This window comes from Agrilus planipennis, unplaced genomic scaffold, assembly GCF_000699045.2.
Source record: "Agrilus planipennis isolate EAB-ADULT unplaced genomic scaffold, Apla_2.0 scaffold164, whole genome shotgun sequence".
In the NCBI taxonomy this organism is placed as follows: domain Eukaryota; kingdom Metazoa; phylum Arthropoda; class Insecta; order Coleoptera; family Buprestidae; genus Agrilus; species Agrilus planipennis.
Window position 1 is genome coordinate 574,601 of NW_020438992.1, and position 23,322 is coordinate 597,922.

The 23,322-nt window shown below is 33.7% G+C and overlaps 2 long non-coding RNA genes across 4 annotated transcripts; both read right to left on the minus strand.

Annotated features, from left to right (window-relative positions):
* Positions 1-292: 292 nt before the first annotated feature.
* LOC108739785 lies at positions 293-5,778 on the minus strand. Of its 3 annotated transcripts, none has more exons than XR_003231354.1 (10): positions 5,689-5,778; positions 5,533-5,633; positions 5,269-5,447; positions 5,025-5,070; positions 4,605-4,969; positions 4,358-4,403; positions 4,139-4,303; positions 4,015-4,085; positions 3,776-3,821; positions 293-878 (listed from the first exon to the last, which is right to left on the minus strand). It is a non-coding gene; the product is annotated as an uncharacterized LOC108739785 (long non-coding RNA). The 3 variants fall into 3 exon arrangements; XR_003231353.1 differs by having other exon boundaries at positions 4,605-4,783; positions 4,869-4,969; positions 5,269-5,633; XR_003231352.1 differs by having other exon boundaries at positions 5,269-5,633.
* Positions 5,779-18,336: 12,558 nt separating this feature from the next.
* LOC108739789 lies at positions 18,337-22,926 on the minus strand. Its single transcript, XR_001938234.1, has 3 exons — positions 22,838-22,926; positions 19,387-19,452; positions 18,337-18,407 (listed from the first exon to the last, which is right to left on the minus strand). It is a non-coding gene; the product is annotated as an uncharacterized LOC108739789 (long non-coding RNA).
* Between the last annotated feature and the right edge of the window lie 396 nt (positions 22,927-23,322).

A 23,322-nucleotide genomic window follows, 5' to 3' on the forward strand; every position in this document is an offset into this window, starting at 1 on the left:
TGCTTACGACGGAACAGCTCCTTAATCATAAATACTCAACCTAAAACTAAAGAATTAGTATGTACTTACCTATATGAAAATCTTAATCTGATTCCAGTAGCAAAAGGACAAATTATTCACTTAAAGAAACTTTTACACCTTGTTACCGCCCACGCAATTAAATGATGATTTTTCCGCTACGCAGCGATGTTAGGATTAAGGAAATAAAGTTGACCGAAGAAATACCAATTCATTTATTCACTTATATAAGTAAGAAACAACGAAGAACACAAAAGCAACCCAAAAAAAGAAAAACAAACTAATAACAATAATAATCGGATTCGTCGAAGTAGGCGACGGCTAGTAATTGTGTGTGTCAAATAGCTCCAGTTGCTCCAGTGTGACGCAGGAGTCGTCGTTTCTTTAGCGAACGTTTGGAACGCTACTGCGTCGTTGATGTCAGGAACATATAGAAATAGAGAGCGCCACCCCCATTTAATCCATGCTCTACTAGGATATCAGGATTGAGAAAGAACGCTGCGTAGAAGTCCCTTGTAATGAAACAAGCATTCACATGTTACTGGCTACCTCTATGATAACGAAACTCTATGCTGTGCAGTGTAATCGAAGGAAACCGCGGAAAAATTTCGACCAGACCAGACGAACTTGCAATCGATTCGGTGTTTTTCCCGGATACTACTAAATGCATAGACAGAACCGCTGCTTTTTGTATCGTGCGGACAAGAAAAACGGTGTTTGTATTATTATGAGCTCGTAGGATCCGATCGACGGTGTTATTACGGTGCGCATTTAGTAAGTGTTGCTCCTAGTGGTTAGTATTGCACGTTAGGCGGTCTTCACGGCGAATGTAATGACGATCCAGTGTCATACGCTCCGACCTTTAACAGCGGTAAACAAAAAAATCATTAACAATTAACAAACGAAAGTCTTCAAATAAAATAATTGGAAGTTGTCTGTATTCTGTCGAAACTGCCAAACGCGGACCACGACTTCGATCTTTTTGGATCTCATCAGCGCGTCGCAGGTAGCTCCGACAGAACACAGACCAACTTTTACCTGCTGTCTTAACAGCGCGTTTTAGAAAATACCACAAATGGCGCGGTAAACGCCATCTGTAGTACGTTGCTACATTTTAGGATTACGTGTGCTCCAACAAGGTCCATTTAAATATATGGATATCTACTTGCTGAAACGAATCCCGGCGTAGCTAACCACCACGTGATAGGCGCGTTACCATAATCGAATAAAATAATTCGAAGTGGTCTGCATTCTGTCGAAACTGTCAGACGCGGATCGCGATTTCGATCTTTTTCGATCTCATGAGCGCGTCGCAGGCAGCCCGACAGAACACAGAACAATACCACAAATGGCTCAGTAAACGCAATCTGTAGTACATTGCTACATTTTACATTTCTATTTAGTTATTAAGTCACTTCATTTGTGTTGCTGAAAAAGGAACCGCCAAATTAGTTTATTAATTAAAAATTTTAAATGTTTTATAAAGTAGAAACTTGCCGGAAGTATACGTGAACGACGTCTTCGCAGAAAAAAAAAGGTTACTGAGCAAATGTTACCCATTTATGGAATTTGGAAATATGCCGTTTACGTGGAAGCTCCGAAATTACCAGAATCAACTTTGGGTCATGCATGATAGGCAGTAGAATATCAACATCATCATAAGGTCGTCAGTCCTAAGACTTGTTGGACATGTACCTCCACTCTTTCCTATTCTGAGCTAGAACAACCCACGTCCTTAACTATTTGCGAACAGTAATCTAATCTAGGTCTACCTCTACCCCTCCTAACTCCTGTTTCTGCCTCTAAAATGTCTCTGACTAGACCTTCATGTCTGAGAAGGTGTCCTACCAACCTATCTCGCCTATGTCTTATTGATTTCCATAGAGTCCTCTGTTCTCCTATTCTTTCTAATACTTCTTCATTTCTAACCTTTTTTATCCACGTTATCCTCATCATTCGTCTATAACACCACATTTCGAACGCTTCTAACATTTTCTTTTCCTCCGCACCTATTGTTCATTTTTCGAACCCGCACAACGCCGCGTTCCAAGCATACACATTTAACAACCTTTTTCGAATTTCCAAATTAACCGTTCGCGAGTATAGAAGTGACTTCTTTTTATTAAAGGCGACACGACCCTGCGCTATCCTCTGCTTTATCTGCCTACCTTCCGTCCTGGCTTATCTCAATATATATATACAATATTTTTAATTGTATGGATGCGGGTGTATACATATATCTCGAGCAGAAATTTCTTAGGGAAAATTCTAGCATTTTCTAGACCGCATCGAAGCATTACGAAGGTATTGAAATGTAGCTCTGATATGGTACTGATATGAAAACACTTACTAGATCTGCCTGATTAGATTCTGATCTGGATAGCCTGATTGAAGTGTTATTTTAGAATTCCATATTTTAACATTTCTGAACTTGATGTGACATGGCTGATCTTACCCCAGTACGTCCGGCCGTATTTGATCTTGAATATGTACTTAAGTGAATTTAAAACAGAAGGAATAGTGGTTTTTACTGATGACCTTAATAATTAAAATTAAAAAAAATCTGTTAATTCTGATTTTTTATAACCTAATATTTCACTTCGTGTTTGTTCTTAATTCTGGTATTAAATGGTAATAATTTTACAATACTTTTTTAATATAGGTAAGCAATGTTAGTATTTCATTATATAAATTCCTTTTATTTATTGACGTGTTCGTCGAATTTATTTACATGAAAAATGGTAATATTTGTGATTCAAAATGTAAAAGAAAAAATAAATAATTAAAAAGATCTAAAAATCGCAACCACATTTAGGTATATTAAATTTCATATTTTTGTCGTTTACCTAAAACTATTAATACAATAACAAAAAAAAAACAATTCTGTGGTTTTATGAAACCACGATGCAAGTGAAACTTTTCGGATGTAGGCATTTAACTGTAAATTTTCGGAAAATTATTCGATTTAAAATTATCGCGTTCTTAATTTTATCTTAATGATTAGAAAATAAGAATGATAATGCGATATCAATAGTAGGCAAGATATCCAACAATAAATTTTAATTTCAATCTGCGTATGAGAGTACGGAATACATAATAAATACAATCATTTAGATGATAGACGCATGTTAAAAACTGAGAACAACATTTATTAAATCATTGAATCAATTTGAACTTCAGTTATTCTATCAATAATTTTATCTTCGCTTTGAGTTTCACAGTCTATAAATGTAATTGTCATGCACTTGCACGAATGAGTGAGAATATAAATGCTACACGGTTAGCTCATGCGAGCCATGGGCGCCGTCATATTAGCGAGCAGCGCATTTCAGTTTCACCCCTACACCGCGGCTGGCTGTAATGCGACATGCGATATATAGATGAAAAAATTTAAGGCGATGTAATAAAAGTTTCACTTTAATAAAAATGAATATCTAATAATTTTTTATTGTTTTTTACCTAAACAGAATATATTCAAAAGTACTTATAAACAAAAATTTACTTATTAAATGATAAATTTATTCTTGTTACCACATAAGCGCGCGGATGTAGGACCTTGTAGGAGCATAATAACTTACGGCACTGGCAGAAACAGAGTTTAATGCTTTCAAAACATCAGGGAATTGCAAATAGAAGCGAAACAAATAATCCATCCAAAAAATTACTAGGAAGGAGGAAGAATATTCCCATTATAATTTTAAAAATCTCTTGCTGATTATAGGTAGATAAATTACTTTATATTTCTACTTGTACTTACACTTCTAGCCAAAACCTGCAGGAACTCGTTTATCTGCCGTGGAAACCTAAATAATAACGAAAAAGTTATGACTGTAAATGTTTATTAGACAAACACATATCGCATTAGTATTCTAAAATGCTTTCAGATCCTACACATCTCTTCACAACTGTTTCAAAACATACCCGAATGATCATCATGAAAAGTAATGCCCTTATGCATTCTGTACTTGATATTAACCTATGAACAGTTACACTTACCTTCTAGGTATACGCACGGTAGGTTCTCTGATACGTAAGCAATATTGGCCCATTAAACAATGTTTGAATATCTAAAACAATTTAAATATTACTAGAAGTACAAGTATTTACTTTTAGATACAACTTCAGGGCATTAACTGCATCCCACAAGGATTCGCGACTTTTCTAAAAATTTTCGAATCGATGTTCTGGAGTGTTAGATGAGGGTTTAAGTATAGTAGTATAGAATCTGGACACGAGATTTCAACGTTTCAAAGATTTTATACAGGTTACTACCTCAATAGCGTAACTAGAAAATATTTTATTGACCAAACGCAAATAATCAATTTATACTCCTACTTACACGTCACCCAAAAAAGCACAGGAACTCATCCTTCGCCCATGAAAACCTAAATAATAACAAAAGAAGATTATTATTATTATAATGTTCATTAGACAATATGTTGTATCTAGACTCTGCAGTATTTTCAGACTCGACATTTCTTCACGACTTTTCAAAACACCCTACTAATCATCATACTTAATAAATAATGCACTATATTTTCTGTAAATTATACTTTCATTTTGTTAATTATTGATATGGGACTTACATTTACAAGGATTAATTTGTAGGTACAATTTCTTTCAACTCATATGCTTCCTATATGCATTAACTGTTTTCCCCAAATATTAGCGACATTTCTGGAAATTTTCGGATCGATATTTTGGAGTGTTGGATGAAGGTTTGAGTGTAATAGTATAAGAGCTGAGATGGATATTTTAACGTCATCTGAAATATTGATAAATGGACATGGTCAGATAATAGAAGAGGTTACTTTTTTGATGCAGGTTGAAATAATTTTTGGCTAGTTCACCCTTGTCCGCCGTTAATTTTGTTTCAGCTCACGTGTTCATCCTTCGAACATTCAATTAAATATACGAAGGTCTAGGTACATTAATTCCTCCGATAGCACAACTTGAAAATATTGTATTGATCAAATGCAAATAAACCAATCAATATTCTTACTTACATTTCACATGAGAAAGCACGCGAACTCATTTTTCACCAATGGAAATCTAAACGATAACAAAAAAAAATTATTATTACAATGCTCATTAAACAATATGTTGTATCTAGACTCTGCAGTATTTTCAGACCCAATATTTCTTCACAACTTTTCAAAACACCCTACTAATCATCATACTTAATAAATAATGCACTATATTTTCTGTAAATTATACTTTCATTTTGTTAATTATTGATATGGGACTTACATTTACAAGGATTAATTTGTAGGTACAATTTCTTTCAACTCATATGCTTCCTATATGCATTAACTGTTTTCCCCAAATATTAGCGACATTTCTGGAAATTTTCGGATCGATATTTTGGAGTGTTGGATGAAGGTTTGAGTGTAATAGTATAAGAGCTGAGATGGATATTTTAACGTCATCTGAAATATTGATAAATGGACATGGTCAGATAATAGAAGAGGTTACTTTTTTGATGCAGGTTGAAATAATTTTTGGCTAGTTCACCCTTGTCCGCCGTTAATTTTGTTTCAGCTCACGTGTTCATCCTTCGAACATTCAATTAAATATACGAAGGTCTAGGTACATTAATTCCTCCGATAGCACAACTTGAAAATATTGTATTGATCAAATGCAAATAAACCAATCAATATTCTTACTTACATTTCACATGAGAAAGCACACGAACTCATTTTTCACCAATGGAAATCTAAAGGATAACAAAAAAAAAATATTATTACAATGCTCATTAAACAATATGTTGTATCTAGACTCTGCACTACTTTCAGACCCAATATTTCTTCACGACTTTTCAAAACACCCTACTAATCATCATACATAATAATGCATTATATTTTCTGTAAATTATACTTTCATTTTGTTAATTATTGATATGGGACTTACGTTCTGTATCTATCAATAGTAAGACTCTCTTGAAGGTCGAGTTATCCATAGAACAACGAAGGAATATCTAGAAAATTCAAGACATATATTGTAATTGTTTAATCGGGGCGCTTCCCTTAGTCCTAGAGAGCTGTCCTCGCCGTTATGCGAAATTGTTCCCGTAAAATTTGTTTATAGTCCGGGTGGCGTTGAAATCTTGTTAAACTAAAAACATAAAAATCACATAACATTTCCAAAACTATACCAGCTGAAAAAGTCCTTCAATGGCCTGAGATAGTGGGTTTTTAGTCGGTAGTTCCGAAGACACCTTCCTCGGGAAAACGACACTACCCAGTAGTAAGGACGGCTGGGTGTCTTTTAACGATTTCTCTCTTCCACGGAAACAAAAAAAAGAAATCTACTGCCCAGTTCTAGGCCTATAAGAATTGATGAGTGCCGAAGACTATTCAAATATACCCTGATTGGCAAACAGTAAGCGCTCCCGAGACAGTTATTATATACAGAAATCGATTTATCACGTGTCTGGTTTACTTTTGGACAATTTTTAATTCTAACGAAATTTTGGAAAACATACTACCCATTATCTACAAAACAAAATAAATGTGTCGCACAAATAGGTAAAACACGGTAGGTATTAACCGGAGGTAGCGACAAATGTAATACTTATAATAATCATACTAGACGAAAACAGAAGCAGCAAAACACAAATAAAAAAAGTAGGGTGAATAAAGTTAGTAGGCAAGAAGATTTTAGTAACGGTAGTGATTCGTGTTTCGTAGCGATAAAGAAAACGAAATAAATGAAAATTCTCAAGAACAATTACATTATAGTGCTAGAGAAACGGGAAAAAATACCAACAAATGGATAATCATCTGGATTCTGGAGCTGCAAGCCATATGTCATATCAGAAAGAATTTAGATCGCAACAAAGGGATCATGTTCGACTAGCTAATGAAGAAAAACTTCTAGAAATTCATGATGTTGAAACTGTATCACATATGACACTGAGTCGAAAAGAGGTGAAATTCAAAAAGTGTTGTATGTAGGTACCTAAGGTAGGGTCAAATCTATTGTCAGTTAAAAGATTGGCAGTCGGAGAGCATGTGTTAAAATTTTATGGAGCTCTCAAAAGGTGGAAAACTGTAGTGCAACGTTGCGTTCCGAACTTTATGAATTAAGAACAGCCGACAAAGCATGCACCGTTAAAGCTGTCCACACCGACAAGACATCCAGAAGCAATAAAGCAATTACCCCAAATGAACCTTCTCATAAGAATAGAAGTGAAACATTACAGACTAAGGGAAATATGCAACATCCATGTAAAACGTAAATTAACCCGAAAATCGTTTCCGAAGGAAAGTAGAAATAAGTTAACAGCCATTTTGCACGTGGACCAATGTCTACTGTAACACCTGGAAGAAAGAGATATATTCTAACGGTCATAGATGATTTTTCACGTTATACTACGATATATCTGTTAAAAAAAAGTCCGAGGCACCTGGTAACATCAAAAGGTTCGTTGAAATGATGAATATGCAATTCGGAAGAAATCCAACAATTGTGCAATATGACAGGGAAAAAGAGTATGTGAATAAAGAACTCCAAGATTATCTAAAGAAGGAGGAGATTATAACACAATACCCAGCTACTTATTCTGCTCAACAAAACAGTGTCGCTGAGAGAAAACAGGTATCTTCTAAAAATGTGTCGCTTTACGCTTTTCAATAGAAACCTGGATAATAAGTAGTATTGGAGAGAGGCAACTCTTACGGCTAACTTCTTACAAACTAGATTGCCAACAAAATGCAAGAACAAAACACCGTGTGAGCTGTGGCGTTCTAAGGTTCCGGATGTGGCGCAACTGCGTATATGTAGTTGCAAGGAATATGCATTTATTCCTGGTAAGTTAAGATGAAAATTAGACGAGAAAGTAGAAAAGCTGATTTTCATAGGATATTCAGAGGAATGCAAAGCCTGTCGTTTGCTAGACACGAAAACGAACAGAATAAAGATCAGCAGAGACGTTGTTATCATGGACATAACACCATCACGAAAATGTGAAATAGCGAGAAATGGAGTGTAATTTAGCCTGGAAAATAAGGTTATCGCAGAAAAAGACGATGTAAACGACCATGGAGTTGACGAACCGTCCTAAAGCTACAAAGAAGACGATTTACGACCATCTAATAGATCAAACAACGGGGTTTTCCAAAACATTATATGGGCACTCCAAACTTGACTTAAGAAGATGAGTTAAAAATTTCAAGACCAGATGGGATTTATTGGAGGCAAGAATTACCTTTTGGGCCCTCTTGTAACTATTTTTAAAAATTTATTTTATTTATTTAAACAAACACTTATTATTAATTAATTATTACAAATGGTTACAAGTTCCTAAAGGTTGGGGTAGCTCGAACTAGGGATGGTTATACCCTATAAAATATGTGCGTTTGTTTTCTTCACTTTTTTCATTATTATACATTTCAATTGAAGTTTTAAACTTCGCACTGTTTTCTACCTTGGTTATTTTGCGTATTGGGTACATTTATATTATTAGGAAGATGATTATTTCTAATAGGAGGATTATTAGTATCACTAGGATAATTCCTAAAATTTTGGTAGCTGCTATTTCTACTGGTCATAAGGAAATCACCGACCGATCGACCTCTACAATTTGCTTATCGTGATGTGTAATTCTGTGAAATTTGCAGTTCCTGAAATTTATTTAGCAGGTTTCGGACTGATGATGAGTTGTGTTAATTTGTGATTTATTCATTGTTATATTTCTATTGTCTACCTTTTTATCATTTTGATGTTTACTGACAAAATTAGTACAGTTGGAATTGCTTCAGTAATATTTATATTTTTTTTTAATTTGTGTCCTGAATGATTTTCGTATTTAGTTGTGTTTGCGCTGTTTTAATGTGTTCGATAAAATTTGGTAAAGATTCGGTTACTTTCAAAGTAAGATTCTTAAATTTTTGGGCTAAAATTTTCTTATCCACATGATCTTCAAATTTATTCCTCAAAACATCTTTTAATATTGGCCAGGAAGTTATATCTGGTCTACAATTCACTAAATCGCTAGTTTCACCTACTAATTTTGATGTGATTAGACAAAATACGTAATTACTTAATGTTTCGTCAAAGGTGTTACCATATTTTTGGTAATAACTATCTACTCTTAATATAAACGTCTTGACTGTATTTATTTTTCCTTCAACTTTCGATAAAATTTCGCCATACTTTCTGACTGCTGTAATGAGTTATTCTGTTATTAACCTATTCTGTTCGTGTGCAAGTCTGCCTAATTGTTCGTCACGTGAAAAACTTCTAAATGCGTTTTCCGAATTTACTGACTCATCTAGCAGATTTTCTGAACTCGTGGAAATATTAAGGCTTCTAAATGAATCGTTTAAATTTTAAATCACCTAATTCTACTTCTGTCTGACTGTCCAGTTCTAAATTATGTACTCTCTGCAGTGTTCCTTCAGAACGTGCGTCTATTCAATATTTCAGATTTTAAAAACAATTATTGCAAATATTAAAATTACAAGTACTACTTCTAAATAGCAATTTAACGTTTAGAACACACTCTAACGTCGTTCGATGGTTACAATAAACAATTAAAATTACAATTTTTTGTTGTGAAGCTAGAAAACTTTTGAAATTACTCACTTTGCGTTGTCTTCGTCTTTCTTTTTCGTTGTCCGATGCGATGATCCTCTTGGTTGGGGAGACCTTACGTGCTGTACGGTTGCTCCTGATGGATTGGGGAAACCTTACTCAATATTGTTGTTGTGACTGTTGTGTCTGACTTTGGGAGGTTTCTTTCGATTGGGAGGTTACTCCTCGAGCTTCGTTCTATAGTATATAGTATTAGATAGTATTGCTGCAAGCAATAACGTTGGTTCACGGATTTTGGGTACTTTAACCTTTCACTTTTAGTAAGTCGCAACACTTTTCAGCACTGAGTCCAGAATTTTGAAGAAAGGAACCGTTAAGACTGCACTAATTACCTTTTGGGCCCTCTTTTTAAAAATTCATTTTTTTTATTTAAATGAACACTTCACTGAATTTATCGATTAATTTTATTATTGATTGATTATTAACAATAGTTACAAGTTCCCAAAGGTTGGGGTAGTTCGAACTAGGGATGGTTATACCCTACGGGCGTTTACCAAAGGCTATAACTATGGCTTGAAGCAAGAACCCTCGACTATGAAAGTACACAAACAAATTGCCATAGCGAATTAATTATTATTTTCACATACATTTATAATCTCTTATGTTTACGCGTTATTACAACAAAGTATGAGTAGCGATACCTTTCCCATGATTTCTGCTGATGCAGCCAATTTTACAAAGTATAATCAATATTACAACAACGTATCAATAGTTATCGGTTTCGTAACTCAGGCGTTAAGACCGATACCATTCATCGTGTCTTAAAAAAACACTATTGAACTTGATTTTTATTTATTAATGATTACTGATTTAATTGTGATTAATTACTCTTGTTTTTGTATGTTTGAATTTGTTCAAAGGAATACACCCTACGGAAAAAAAGGAATACACCATGTGTGTTAACTATTGACACGATAAGAGACCGACCTAGTCGTTTGAAAGACTTTTTGTAACTTTTTAATTTGTATTCGCCGAGGATGTGCGGAGTAGGGGTGGATGGTTCTTAGAAAAATTAGTGTCAATACCCAAATCATTTTGCTTTGGGAGACCTTACGTTATGTAAGTAAGTAAAATTTATTATTATTTATTAAGTAGTATTAAGAGATATGTATGTCACTTCAAAACCAACTGATTTGGTGATATTATACGTGATTGTATGAAAAGCCAGTATACTCCTCACCTATCTCTCCTTCCATTTCTTATGTACATCATGGACGAGTACAAATACTTACCCTCCTTTTCTCAGCATCACTTACTAACCAAACTGTAAAATAAATGGCCTTTATATATAATGTACATATCAAATGAAACTAGAGTGACATGTAAAGAGTATACTGGCACACAATCTCTGAAGGTGATATCACGTCATATAGCCTGTCATCCATTAGTAAACCAGTTACTTTTAAAGTGTTTTTAAAGCACTATTTTCTGCTGTCCTAACCTTGCACGGTCCTAAGACTAGTTGGACACGCACCTCCACTCCTTCCTATCCTGAGCTAATCTTCGCATTTCCCCAAAACTATAACAGCCCACATCCTTAACTATTTGCGAACAGTAATCTAATCTAGGTCTACCTCTACCCCTCCTAACTCCTGTTTCTGCCTCTAATATGTCTCTTCACTAGACCTTCATGCCTGAAAAGGTATCCTACCAACCCATTTTGCCTGTTTTTTATTGACTTTCATAGAGTCCTCCGTTCTTCTATTCTTTCTAATACCTCTTCATTTCTAACCTTCTCTATCCACGGTATCCTCATCATTCGCCTGTAACACCACATTTCAAACGCTTCTAACCTTTTCTTTTCCACCGCGCCCACTGTCCATGCTTCGCACCCGTACAGCGCCGCGCTCCAAACATACACCTCTAACAATCTTTTTCGAATTTCTAAATTAATCATTCGCGAGCATAGAAATGACTTTTTTTTATTGAAGACGACTCGATCCCACGCTATCTTTAATTTAAATCCCTACTACTCCTTCCGTCTTAACTTATCTGACTTCCCAGATACCTAAAATCAGCCACTTGCTCAGTTGTTGTTTCTGTGGCATTGAAAATCCTCGGAAAGCAACTTTCCCACCTCCAACGTAATGTTAATGGCTAGACAGATCACTAACCCAGTTTTACTCATCCCTGCTGCGTTATCCAGTGAATACGCATCAGCCGTCAGCATAGCTTGCAATCCATGAAAACCTTTTATTTAAGGAACGTTAATGAATAGACGCTAACGATTAATAATACATGTATTTAATATTTACATGGGTATAGCTCTCTTTCAGTATATTATAAGCAAAATCTAATTATCGCAAAAATTTAGAAAATTGGAAATAAAAGCGACACAGTATAGCAGTAAAGAAGGAAGAATAATATCGATATTATCCGAAAATGCAAATAATTCATTCTATATTTCTACTTACACTTTGACCCAAAAAAGCATAGCAACCTGTTCCTCGTCCATGAAAACCTAAATAGTAGCAAAAGAAAATCATTACTATAATGTTCATTAGACAACATATTGTATCTAGGCTCCGTAATTCTTTCAGATCCTGCATATTTCCTCACGACGTTTTCAAAACACACCAGAATAATCATCATAAAAAATAACACTATAAGTGTATGCTTTATGTAAATTATATTTTCTTGTGGACAATTATACTTACATTTTAAGTACAACTACAGCTGTAGCTCTTTCACGTAAGCAAACTCAACCCATAGAACAACGAAAGAATATCTAAACAGAAAATTCAAAACATATTATAACTTTAAATATTACTAGAAATATATATACAAGTATCTATTTTTCAGCTTTACTGTTGGATGCATCTGTTCTTCAACTCTTTCAAATCTCTGCATTGCAACTGTTAAAATGGCAAAAAGCTGAAATATACTTGTAAAAATATGGAAAAGGATGTTTAAACAAAAAAAATCATGTGGAGTAAAAAGAATTTTTCTGTCAACAACAAGAATTCATTTTAAATTTCTCTAAGTCTAAACAAAAACTGAACATGTTAGTAGAAACCGCTCTCCCTCTAACTTACTGTTTGCAGAGAGAAAATAAGAGACGAGGTAGCTTTGATTAGACTGTCATATGATGAATATATCGAATTAAATGAGTACGAATTTAGTGAATCTCATGAAATAATCTATAGAAATTGATAATAATCTACTAAAAAAATCCTAATTTTTGGCAGCAAGTTCAACAGTCTCCCAAAAATCTTCATGTTCAACTGGAGCATTTAGTGATAATAATTATTAATGAATTCTCTTGCCGTAATTAGGTGTTTTATAACAATAATTAGATTATTAGTACTACAAAGCAAAAAGGCGCCATCTCGGACTGGGCCTAGAGCGTTTTTGCAAAAATGTGTATCAGAACTTTTTTCATCTTTGTGACTGTGCTCTTAGACTCAGAATCTTCTGAGCCCCTCAGACTAGCAGCCTATGTTTATAATCACCAAGTAAAAATAGTGTGAGTTGTTATCGAGCACCCAATGGTCTATACTTAATTGAAGGTAATAATTAATAGTATTTACCAATCTTTTTGACAAAATGTTCTTATTCGTATAGTTTTCCTTCTGACGAGATAACTCCTCAATCACAAGGTATAAACCTATTACCAATGAATTGCCGTACGAAGTACCGCTTGAAAGGAAACCACATCATTAAATTAAAGAAATCCTAGCACCTTACTGTTGCTCTCATAAAATTCTTGCGATAGGTAGTATCTTTAAATGCTCAGTTTTTCTTTTAACAATAAATCTGGTAGCTTCTATTAATTCTGAAACGAAATTATTAATGATTAACATACGATTTTCAAACAAATTAAAAACGTTTTTTAATCGAATCTTGTATTCAGTTATTAGAAGCTACTTCATTTATGTTTCTGAAAGAGGAACCGCAAATAAAATTTTCATCATCTCATTGATAATTTTAAAAGTAGAAGAACAAAAAGCTACTGATTGTAAACAAAAGTTAAATATTTATGGATCTCGGTAAAATATTAGATATTTTTGTGCAAGCTCTCTTTTAGTATAAAATCAAACAACATGCAAACCATGAATACCATTTTTTAAGAAACGTTAATGAATAGACGCTAAAAATTAACAAAATGTTTGATAATTGCGTAGCTGAAAGCTTTCCTTTAGGAATAAAATACAATTTTCTTAAACTTTTGGAAAATTTCAAACAATAGCGACAAAGATTAGCAATCATGAAGCAGGAATAATTCCGATAGTATTTCTAAAAGTGTTCTACTGATAAAATTGGAATAAGTTATTCTATATTCCTACTTACACATCGACCCAAAAGAGCGTAGGAACTCGTTTACAGCCCGTCAAATTCTAAATAATAACAAAAGAAAATTATTATTAATACTTTCATCAAACGATACGTTGTATCTAGACTCTGCAATACTTTCAGATCCTGCATATTTCTACACGACTTATTCAAAACACACCCTAATAATCATCATGAAAAATAATACCATATAAGCTTTCTGTAAATCTATGGACACTTATACTTACATTTAAAATACATCCACCCCTGTAGGTTCTCATTCATGCAAGAAAAGGCGGCCCGTACAATGAAAGAATACCAATCTAAACAGAAAATTCAAAAAATATTTTAATTCTTAAATATTACAAGAAATATGTCTCTGAATGTATTTATTTTTAAGCTTTACTGTTGGATGTAATTTTTCTTCAACCCCTTTACATCTCTTCCGTGCATTAACTGTTAAAATCACAATATTTTCATCGTCTTACTAAAGGAAGTACTTCATCCTTGTGACGGAGGGCTATTCCAAATACGGGGTGCAAAACATTTTTTATTCTTTAAACGTTAGAAGCGTTCGAAATATGGTGTCATAGGCGGATGATGAGGATATCGTGGGTAGAAAAGGTTAGAAATGAAGAGGTATTGGAAAGAATAGGAGAACAGAGGACTCTATGGAAGTCAATAAAAAATAGGCGAGATAGGTTGGTAGGACACCTTCTCAGGCATGAAGGTCTAGTCAGAGACATATTAGAGGCAGGAACAGGAATTAGGAGGGGTAGAGGTAGACCTAGATTAGATTACTGTTCGCAAATAGTTGAGGATGTGGGCTATTCTAGTTTTAGGGAAATGCGAAGTTTAACTTAAGGACAGGAAAGAGTGGAGGCACGTGTCCAACCAGTCTTAGGACTGAGGACCTTATGATGATGATGAAACGTAAGTGAGGCATGGATCGTTTTTGACTTTTCGCTGCAATTTTATTGCATTTTCCTTTAAAACAGCAGCAGCATTCATTCTGCTAGGGTACACAATTACACAATTTGTCACTATGCCGTTGCAGGTCGTGAACAAAGCACTTGCTCATTATTACGTATTATATGTCACTGAATATCCTCAAAATACAGCTCTTCCCACCTTCAACGTAATGTTTATGACTGGATGGATCACTATGCTCTATCTGCTCATACTAGTTACGTTAATCAGCCGATAGGCATAAGCCGACTGATGAGTTTGCAATCCATGAATACGATATACCTTTTAATTAGCAAACGTCAGTGAGCAGACGCTGAACATTAATAAACTAGTTAATAATTACGTAGTTTCAAGCTCTGGTTTAGTATACTACCAGCAAAATTTAATTTTCTCAATACTTCACAATATTGCGAACAATAGTGGTCAGATAATCTACACAATTACAGTAGTGAAGAGGGAGAATAATTCCGACATTATTACCGAAGGTGTTCTATTGATCAAAATTCCGATATATCTGAATGTGTTCTATTTACCAATACAAATAAATCCATCTGTGTTCCTATTTCACCCAATAAAGCACAGTATTCATTTGTTCATGGAAACTTAATAATAACAATAGAAGATTGTTATTACAATGTTCATTAGGCAATATGTTGTATCGAAACCCTGCAATACTTTCAGATCCTGCATATACCTTCACGCCCTATTCAAAACAACCTAATAATCATCATACGTAATAATGCACTATATATTCTCTAAATTATACTTTCGTATTGTTAATTATAGGAATGGGACTTACTTTCTATATCTATCAATAGTAAGGCTTTCTTATACGACGAGTTATCCATGTAATAAAAAAAATATTTCAAAAACTCAAGACATTGTAATTTTTGAATATTACTAAAAAAGTAAATATTTATTTTTAGATACAACTTTTTTTCAGTCCTCAAGTGTCTTAATCGTATCCTCTGAGTATTCGTGACAGTTCTGGAAATTTTCGAATCGATATTCTGAAGTGTTAGATGAAAATTTCAGTGTAATAAAATAAGAGCTGAACATGAGATTTGAACGTCATCTGAAATAAGGACAAATGGTCATGCTCGGTAATATAAGGGATTACGTTTTATGGTGACTGAAATTATTTTTATCAAATTCACCCCTGTCCGCCGCTTGTTTTGTTCCAGCTCACGTGTACATCCGTCCAGAAATCAATTAAGCGTACGGAAGTTTATATTTCTATAAATTAAGCTTTATCTCAATGACATAATATAAAAAATTAGGTTAGGGCGCTTCCACCCTCTGTATCAACCCCTTGCTTCTGGAGAACTATCCGCCTACTTAGAAACGTATCCGCCCCCTTGCAGTCATGCGAAAATTTTACCGCAAAATTTGTTTATATTCCGGGTGATGCTGAAATCTCGTGCCAAGTTCTCGGACCATAAACATTTATGAGTGCCGAAAAACTATTCCAATACGCCGATCGACAAACAGCAAGCGATAGCGAGAGCAACAGTCAATGCAAGTAAACATTTTTGCATATTATTGTGTTTCCTTTTAAGGTCATTTTTTTTTATCTGAACACAGTTTATGGAGCTAATTATGTCGTAGAAAGCGATAAAAATTACTTCAGAATATTGTAGAAATTATTTGGTCAATTTTGGTACGAAAAACTTAACGCTTTAAATGAATTTCAGGTTTTTCTTGCATTTGGTAGTTTGAAAATTTCATGAATTGGGTACGTCATTTTTTGATACAGTATATTTTGTGGATTTATGTTTTGATCTTTATTTTAGCGTTTGACGCAAGGAGTAAAAGTAAGATGCATCGCGGTTAAGACTACCAATTAGGTACTTACGGTTGAATCTTCCTCTCTGGCATTTTCTCCCTTTACGCGAGGTCGGTTTTCCCAATCATGCGGCGCCAGATACCTACCTAGCTAGTCCTCTTCGTTGAAACCTAGCGCCTTCATGTCCCTCCACCTTGTAGAAGGCATTACCTAAACCTAAACTCAATGACTTGCTGTATGAAGTTCTTGTACTGCTTGAAAGGAAAACACATCATTAAATTGAAGAAATCCTGGTACCTTAACGTTGTCCTCGTCAAAATTCTTCTAAGCGTTCAGTTTTTGTTTTAACAAGAAATTTGGTAGCTTCTGTTAATTCTAAAACGAAATTTATTTAAAATTAGTTACGATCTTCAAACAAATTAAAAACGTTTTTTAATCTAAACTCAGTACTCAGTTATTAGAAGTTACTTCATTTATGTTTCTGAAAGAGGAACCGCAAATTATATTTTCATCATCTTATTAATAATTTTAAAAGTAAAAGCTTGCCAGATAATATATATAANGCTTTCCTCAAAGTTACTACTTCTAAACTTTACCGTTTATTTTAAAAAAAAAAAAATACCACACAGCAGTAGGTAGCAAAAAAGCATGCTTATTTTACAGTACGAAAGCTCAGGACGGATAGCTGTACCCTCTAGTTTTCCATCCATAGTTTGAAAGTGGGTTAATTACATACAGAATGTTTGATATTTAATGGCAGATTTGATTAGCTTCAAACAATTTACTAAAATGGAACATCCTGTATATTTTTACTGCTGTGTGCAATTTTTTTTAAAAGTTAATGTTAATATCTCGATAGGAAAACCTTCTGAATGTCTACCTAAAATAATAAGTAGAATTCGAAACCGTCATATTATGCAGGGTGTTCCGTTTAACATAACGAATTACAATTGTGAAGGAGGGAGAATGCTTCCGATATTACTTTTAAAAGTGTTATTGATAACAGACTAATAAATTAATTTATTATTAGTACTCCTAATACTTACACTTCAGTTCAAAATGCTCAGGAATTCTTATATGGGCCGCAAAAATCTAAATAATAACAAAAAAGTTTGTTATTGTAAATATTTACTAGACAAACAGATTTTGTGTCTAGATTTCGGAATACTTTCAGCTCCCACGAATTAATTAATTAAACGTTATTAGAAATATGTCATTGTAAGTATTTATTTTTAAGAATACCATTAGATATACCATTTATTGAATCCCTTAAATCTCTTCTGCGTATTAACCGTTATAATCGAAAAAAATATTTTCATCTTGTTACAAGAACAACTGCATCCTGTGGCGGCTCGGAGTGTTTTATATACATAAGGAACGCAAAAATTAAAAAAAATTACTTTGCATTTGCGATCCTGAATATCGTGTATTTCAGCTGGTGCCTCGTATAAGTATAAGATTTCCGTAACAAATATTAGTTAATAAATACTAATGATTTATGTATTTCGTTTAAAAAGTTGATAACTACGATATGTACAAGCTTACATTTAAGAAACAAAAATGGTTCTCAATGCATCGAAGAATGCATACAATAGAGACACAAATTATTCCAAAATTACCCCAGTGAAGAATATTTCCAATTTAATTTTAGAAATGTAAATAAATAAATGTATCGTTAGAATTTCTACTTACACATCGACACCAAATATTGGATATTCAACGGGTCTCTCGTAGAGTTGGGATCCAGAAAACAACGTATAGGTTTCTAAACAGTAAATTCAATACAAATTTTAATTTCCTCATCTTTATTTAAAAATTTTTGCTTAAAGAAATATTTATTTTTAAATTTTACTCTCAGACCACGGATATTTTTCAGCCCCATCAAAACAATGCTATATAATCATCGAGTAAAAGGATCGTAGGCAAATTAAAGATGTTATATTTTCTGTTACTTATAATTAATTAGTGTAATATATTGATAACTGCTACCACAATTCCATAATCGTCATTCTTGTATAGCTTTTATTGTCAGTCTGTAGTCATTTACTATAGGGCTTGAGCGACCAAATTTGTTAAAAGAATATTTAATCATCAATAGTATTCTGATTATTTAATTAACGGGTGAAGACGGTGAAAATCCGTTTTCACTTATTTTTTGGATGGTACCTATACTAAGAAAAAAGACAGAAGTCTTTGCGTGTAAAATATGGAACTCTTATGACCTACATTATTTAAAATGGAATCATATTAAACAATTGTAAGAAACCAAACATAAAAGGTCTTCATGTGTAAACGTAGTCCTAGTGTAAAATTCATTTTGATCTAAAGACTTTTTTTAATTATTCATGTAAGAACTTAATGAAAAACTTCAGGAATTCTGACTTTTTACAATAAGAAACTATCTATGAAAAAAACAGTAGAGGAACTAATAATATCGTAGAATAATAATTATTACGAAAAGTAAGGTACTGTGTTGTCTTTTAATTATAGGTGATTATTGTCATGGAGTTACTCTTTTAATGGACCTACGTTACTTCTAAGAAAAAAATTGTAAGTTTAGTCTATTTATCACAATATGTCTATATATGCAGATAGTTATTCTGAAGCATTACTCTCAGATACAAATTTTTATCAGTTTCTTCAGAGTGAGAGCATATAATCATCGCGTAAGAACAGTGATAGTTGTTATTAGTTACACACTAATACAATACATCATTAGAGATGATAATATTAATAAAACTTACCCTTGCTATCTTGGCATTACTTATGTAAAGTCGCTTCTGTAAGAGACAGCTCCTCAATCAATAATTCTAAAAGTAAAACAAAAGGACTAATAGGGTACCTATATAAAATTCTTAACCCTGTTTCAATTCTAAGGAGACGCATCATTTAACTGAAAAAAGTGTTCCACCTTTTCATCATCATCATAGCGTCGTCAGTCCAAAGACTAATTGCGCACGCAATTCTACTACTTCCTCTCTTGCATCATTATTCCTAAAACTAGAACATTGCAAATTCCTAACTATTCGCAAACATTTACCTAATCTAGGTCTAGTTTTCCCCTTCTTTACTCCTGTTTGTGCGTCTAATATATATTTTACTAGTCCTGCATGTTTCAGAATGTGTCTACAGGTCGGACGGAGGAAGCTGGCGGAAATTTTAAAATGGCGTGGATGCGCGGTGGCAAAAGTAGACAGTTTTAGGTATAACGATTGCAGCCCTCTTTCTTCAGTGTTTCGTATCAGAGACGTAGATTAAATATTTAAAAGCAGGGTTCAATGAGTAAGTAATAGACATACGAACAGATGAACTAATTGTTGATGTTGACAGTGAATGTGAAAACTAACTATAAAACAAAAGCAATAGGTTTATTTTTCCTTTTTGGTCACTTATGTTTGTACATTATTTCTTAGTAAGCTACTGTCCTATCGGTATTAATACTATAATTTACGCCTACTGAAAGCTTTTTTTGTATTGGTTCCAAGTGACTTACCCAAATAGGTCACAAATGGGCAAGAACCTGCGCGACCGCTCGCCAGCTTCCTTCGTCCGACCTGTACCATCCTGTACCTCTATTTCCTGGTTGACTTCCGTAGCGTAGTGTTCCCTACTTATTCCTTGTTCATTAATAATATGTGTATAAATAAATTGATATCCTATTAATACCTATTCCCACATACACTTCGACCTGAAATGTCGCACATTAAGCTACCGATATGTACATTGTATATAAATTACTAGTTTACATAACTATTTGAATCCAATAGGGTAGGTAACATGTAGGTAAACGCCATCTGTAGTACGATGCTACATTTTAGGATTACGTATGCTCCAACAAGGTCCATTTAAATATATGGATATCTACTTGCTGAAACGAATCCCGGCGTAGCTAACCTCAACGTGATAGGAACGTTACCATAATCGAATAAAATAATTCGAAGTGGTCTTTATTCTGTCGAAACTGCCAAACGCGGATCGCGATTTCGATCTTTTTGGATCTCATCAGCGCGTCGCAGACAGCTCTTACAGAACACAGACCAACTTTTACCTGCTGTCTTAACAGCGCGTTTTAGAAAATACTACAAATGGCGCGGTAAACGCTATCTGTAGTACGATGCTACATTTTAGGATTACGTATGCTCCAACAAGGTCCATTTAAATGTATGGATATCTACTTGCTGAAATAATAAATTTAAAATGTAAAACCATTGTACCATTGTACCAATTTTAGCAAAGGAACATTAGATATAGAAACCTTAAAGAAATCATTTTTTTTTTATTTAATATCATCAATTTGTTACTTTCATATTAGTTATAACGGGCGGAAAACAAAAGGTTAGAAACGTTCGAAATGTAGTGATACAGGCGAATGATGAGGTATCGTGGATAACGTAGTGAATTTGTATTACAAAGAGGAGGATAATATAGGGCGCCGTGGAAGTTAATAAGAAATAGGCGTGATAGGTTGGTAGGACACCTTCTTAGGCATGAAGGGCTAGTTAGAGACATATTAGAAGCAGACACAAATAGTGAAATGGTTAAGGATGTGAGAAATTCTAGTTTTAAGGAAATGCGAAGATTGGCTCAAGATAGGAAAAGGGTGGAGGTGTGTGTGCAACTAGTTTTAGGGCTGATGACCCTATGATGGTGATGGCTAATTATATTATAAACCATAATAGAACTCATGTAATTTTATTTTCGCTTTAAGAAACGCAATGTTTGATTTTAGCAAACATTGTTTATTTTAATCAGATATTGGATCTCATAATGGCTGAAATTATATTTAAATTTATGCTTAATGTTGTTAATATTTCAATAAAATATATATTTGTTATATTCAACGGTCTTTACAACTTTAAAGACAAATTTTTATTTTTAAGTCTTACTCTTATGCAAATAACTCTTTTTTAGCCCTCGCTCCGAAAACGTGGTGTCGTCTTACATGCGAACGTTTCAGATGCGAACAACCACATTTTGGTGTTATTTGCGAACACTCGTATTAAGATCCAGGTGCTCTTAATAATTGTAGGTCCGTTTGAGAACAACTACATTTTATTTATTTCGGTTGTATCTATTTAATACAATACAACAAGCAATTTTTGCAATTATATACTATTCATGCCGACATATTTAATATTCTAAAAACAAAAACACTGTGGGTTCCCCGCAAAATAACTATGGATTTTGAACAGGCAGCCATCATAGCTTTGCAAAGCGTTTATCCGGAAGCGGCGATACAAGGCTGCAATTTCCATCTCCGACAATGTTTATGGAGGAAAATTCAAGAAATTGGGTTAACCGTTGATTATAAAAATGATGTTGAATGTAGAAATCATTTGCGAATGTGCGCTGCATTGGCATATGTAGATAGCAATAGAACATACTGATGACGGGTGGATTTCAATACAAGAGACAACCCTTGTAAATGACCAAATCAAAAAATTTTTTGATTATTTTGTGGAACAATGGCTAAACAATCCTGTAATGCCGAAAGAAATGTAAAATTGTTACAAAGCAACTCGTCGAACAAATAATGCAGTTGAAGGCTGGAACAGACGCGGTTACACCAGATTGTGAAGCAACCGCATCCAAACGTATATTTTTTGATAAAAAAATTAAAAGCAGAGGCTAATTACGCTGCACTAATTATCCACAGGGCGGAATTAAATATGGAAGCCAAAAAGAGGAAATAACAATACGTAAAGGTAGACGAACGCATTCAGAAAACCTTGCAAATGCAAATTTTGCATATACAAAGGATATTAAAAAATGTTTAGAAACATTATCTGTTAATGCAAAATTTGAGTGGAAAATAAAATTATATAAATATTGTAAATATTAGATGACGGACATTGACAAAGGCAAACACCAACTTTTAAACATGCCAGTATTCAACTACCAGTCCTAAGCCTGGATAATGTGTGAAGGGTTGCTAAGCATCATTGTAACTAACATTAGCATTTGTTCGTTTAAATAACTTACTATCTGTTCGTAAATGAAACTATAATTTCCAGGTCAACTCAAGGCTACTTATTACTGTTGGCAAATGGCACTAAATCTCATTTGTTCGCAAATGACACGTTCGCAAACACTCTGACTCTCACTCCAAAAACATCATTTTAATCATCAAATACAATTGTTGCTATGAGTCAAACACAATCAATAATGTAGATAAACAAACTAACTTCTACTCACCGTTCTTCTTGTAATGAACTTGGTGTGAAATATACCTGTCCAGTCATCCAATTTTCCTCTAATGTGATATCTAGCAATTTCCAGTAGCTCTAAAGTAAAAATAATGAGCAATTAGTGTATGCCAAAATAACAAAATTTACAACTTCTTTTTAGTTTACATTTGTTTTCAGTTCTTAAAGGTCACTTCATTTAGGTTTCTGACAGAGGAACCGCAAAAAATTTTTGATCATCATCCAATTAAAGGAAATTCTCTGCATCGGCCAATCAACATATGGGTAGGTACTAACTTAAATATCTTTAATGTATAATAATATAAGAAAATACTAGACAAATAGCAACTCCAACTGCTTATAAAAATAAATAAACTAACTAAAAGAACATTATTTTAAATAAACTATATTTACATCTAGGTATATGAAATTGTTTATATTAAATAAAAACCTTTTCCTCTTTAAAAAGTTATTTCTGTAGTTGAACATTACTTC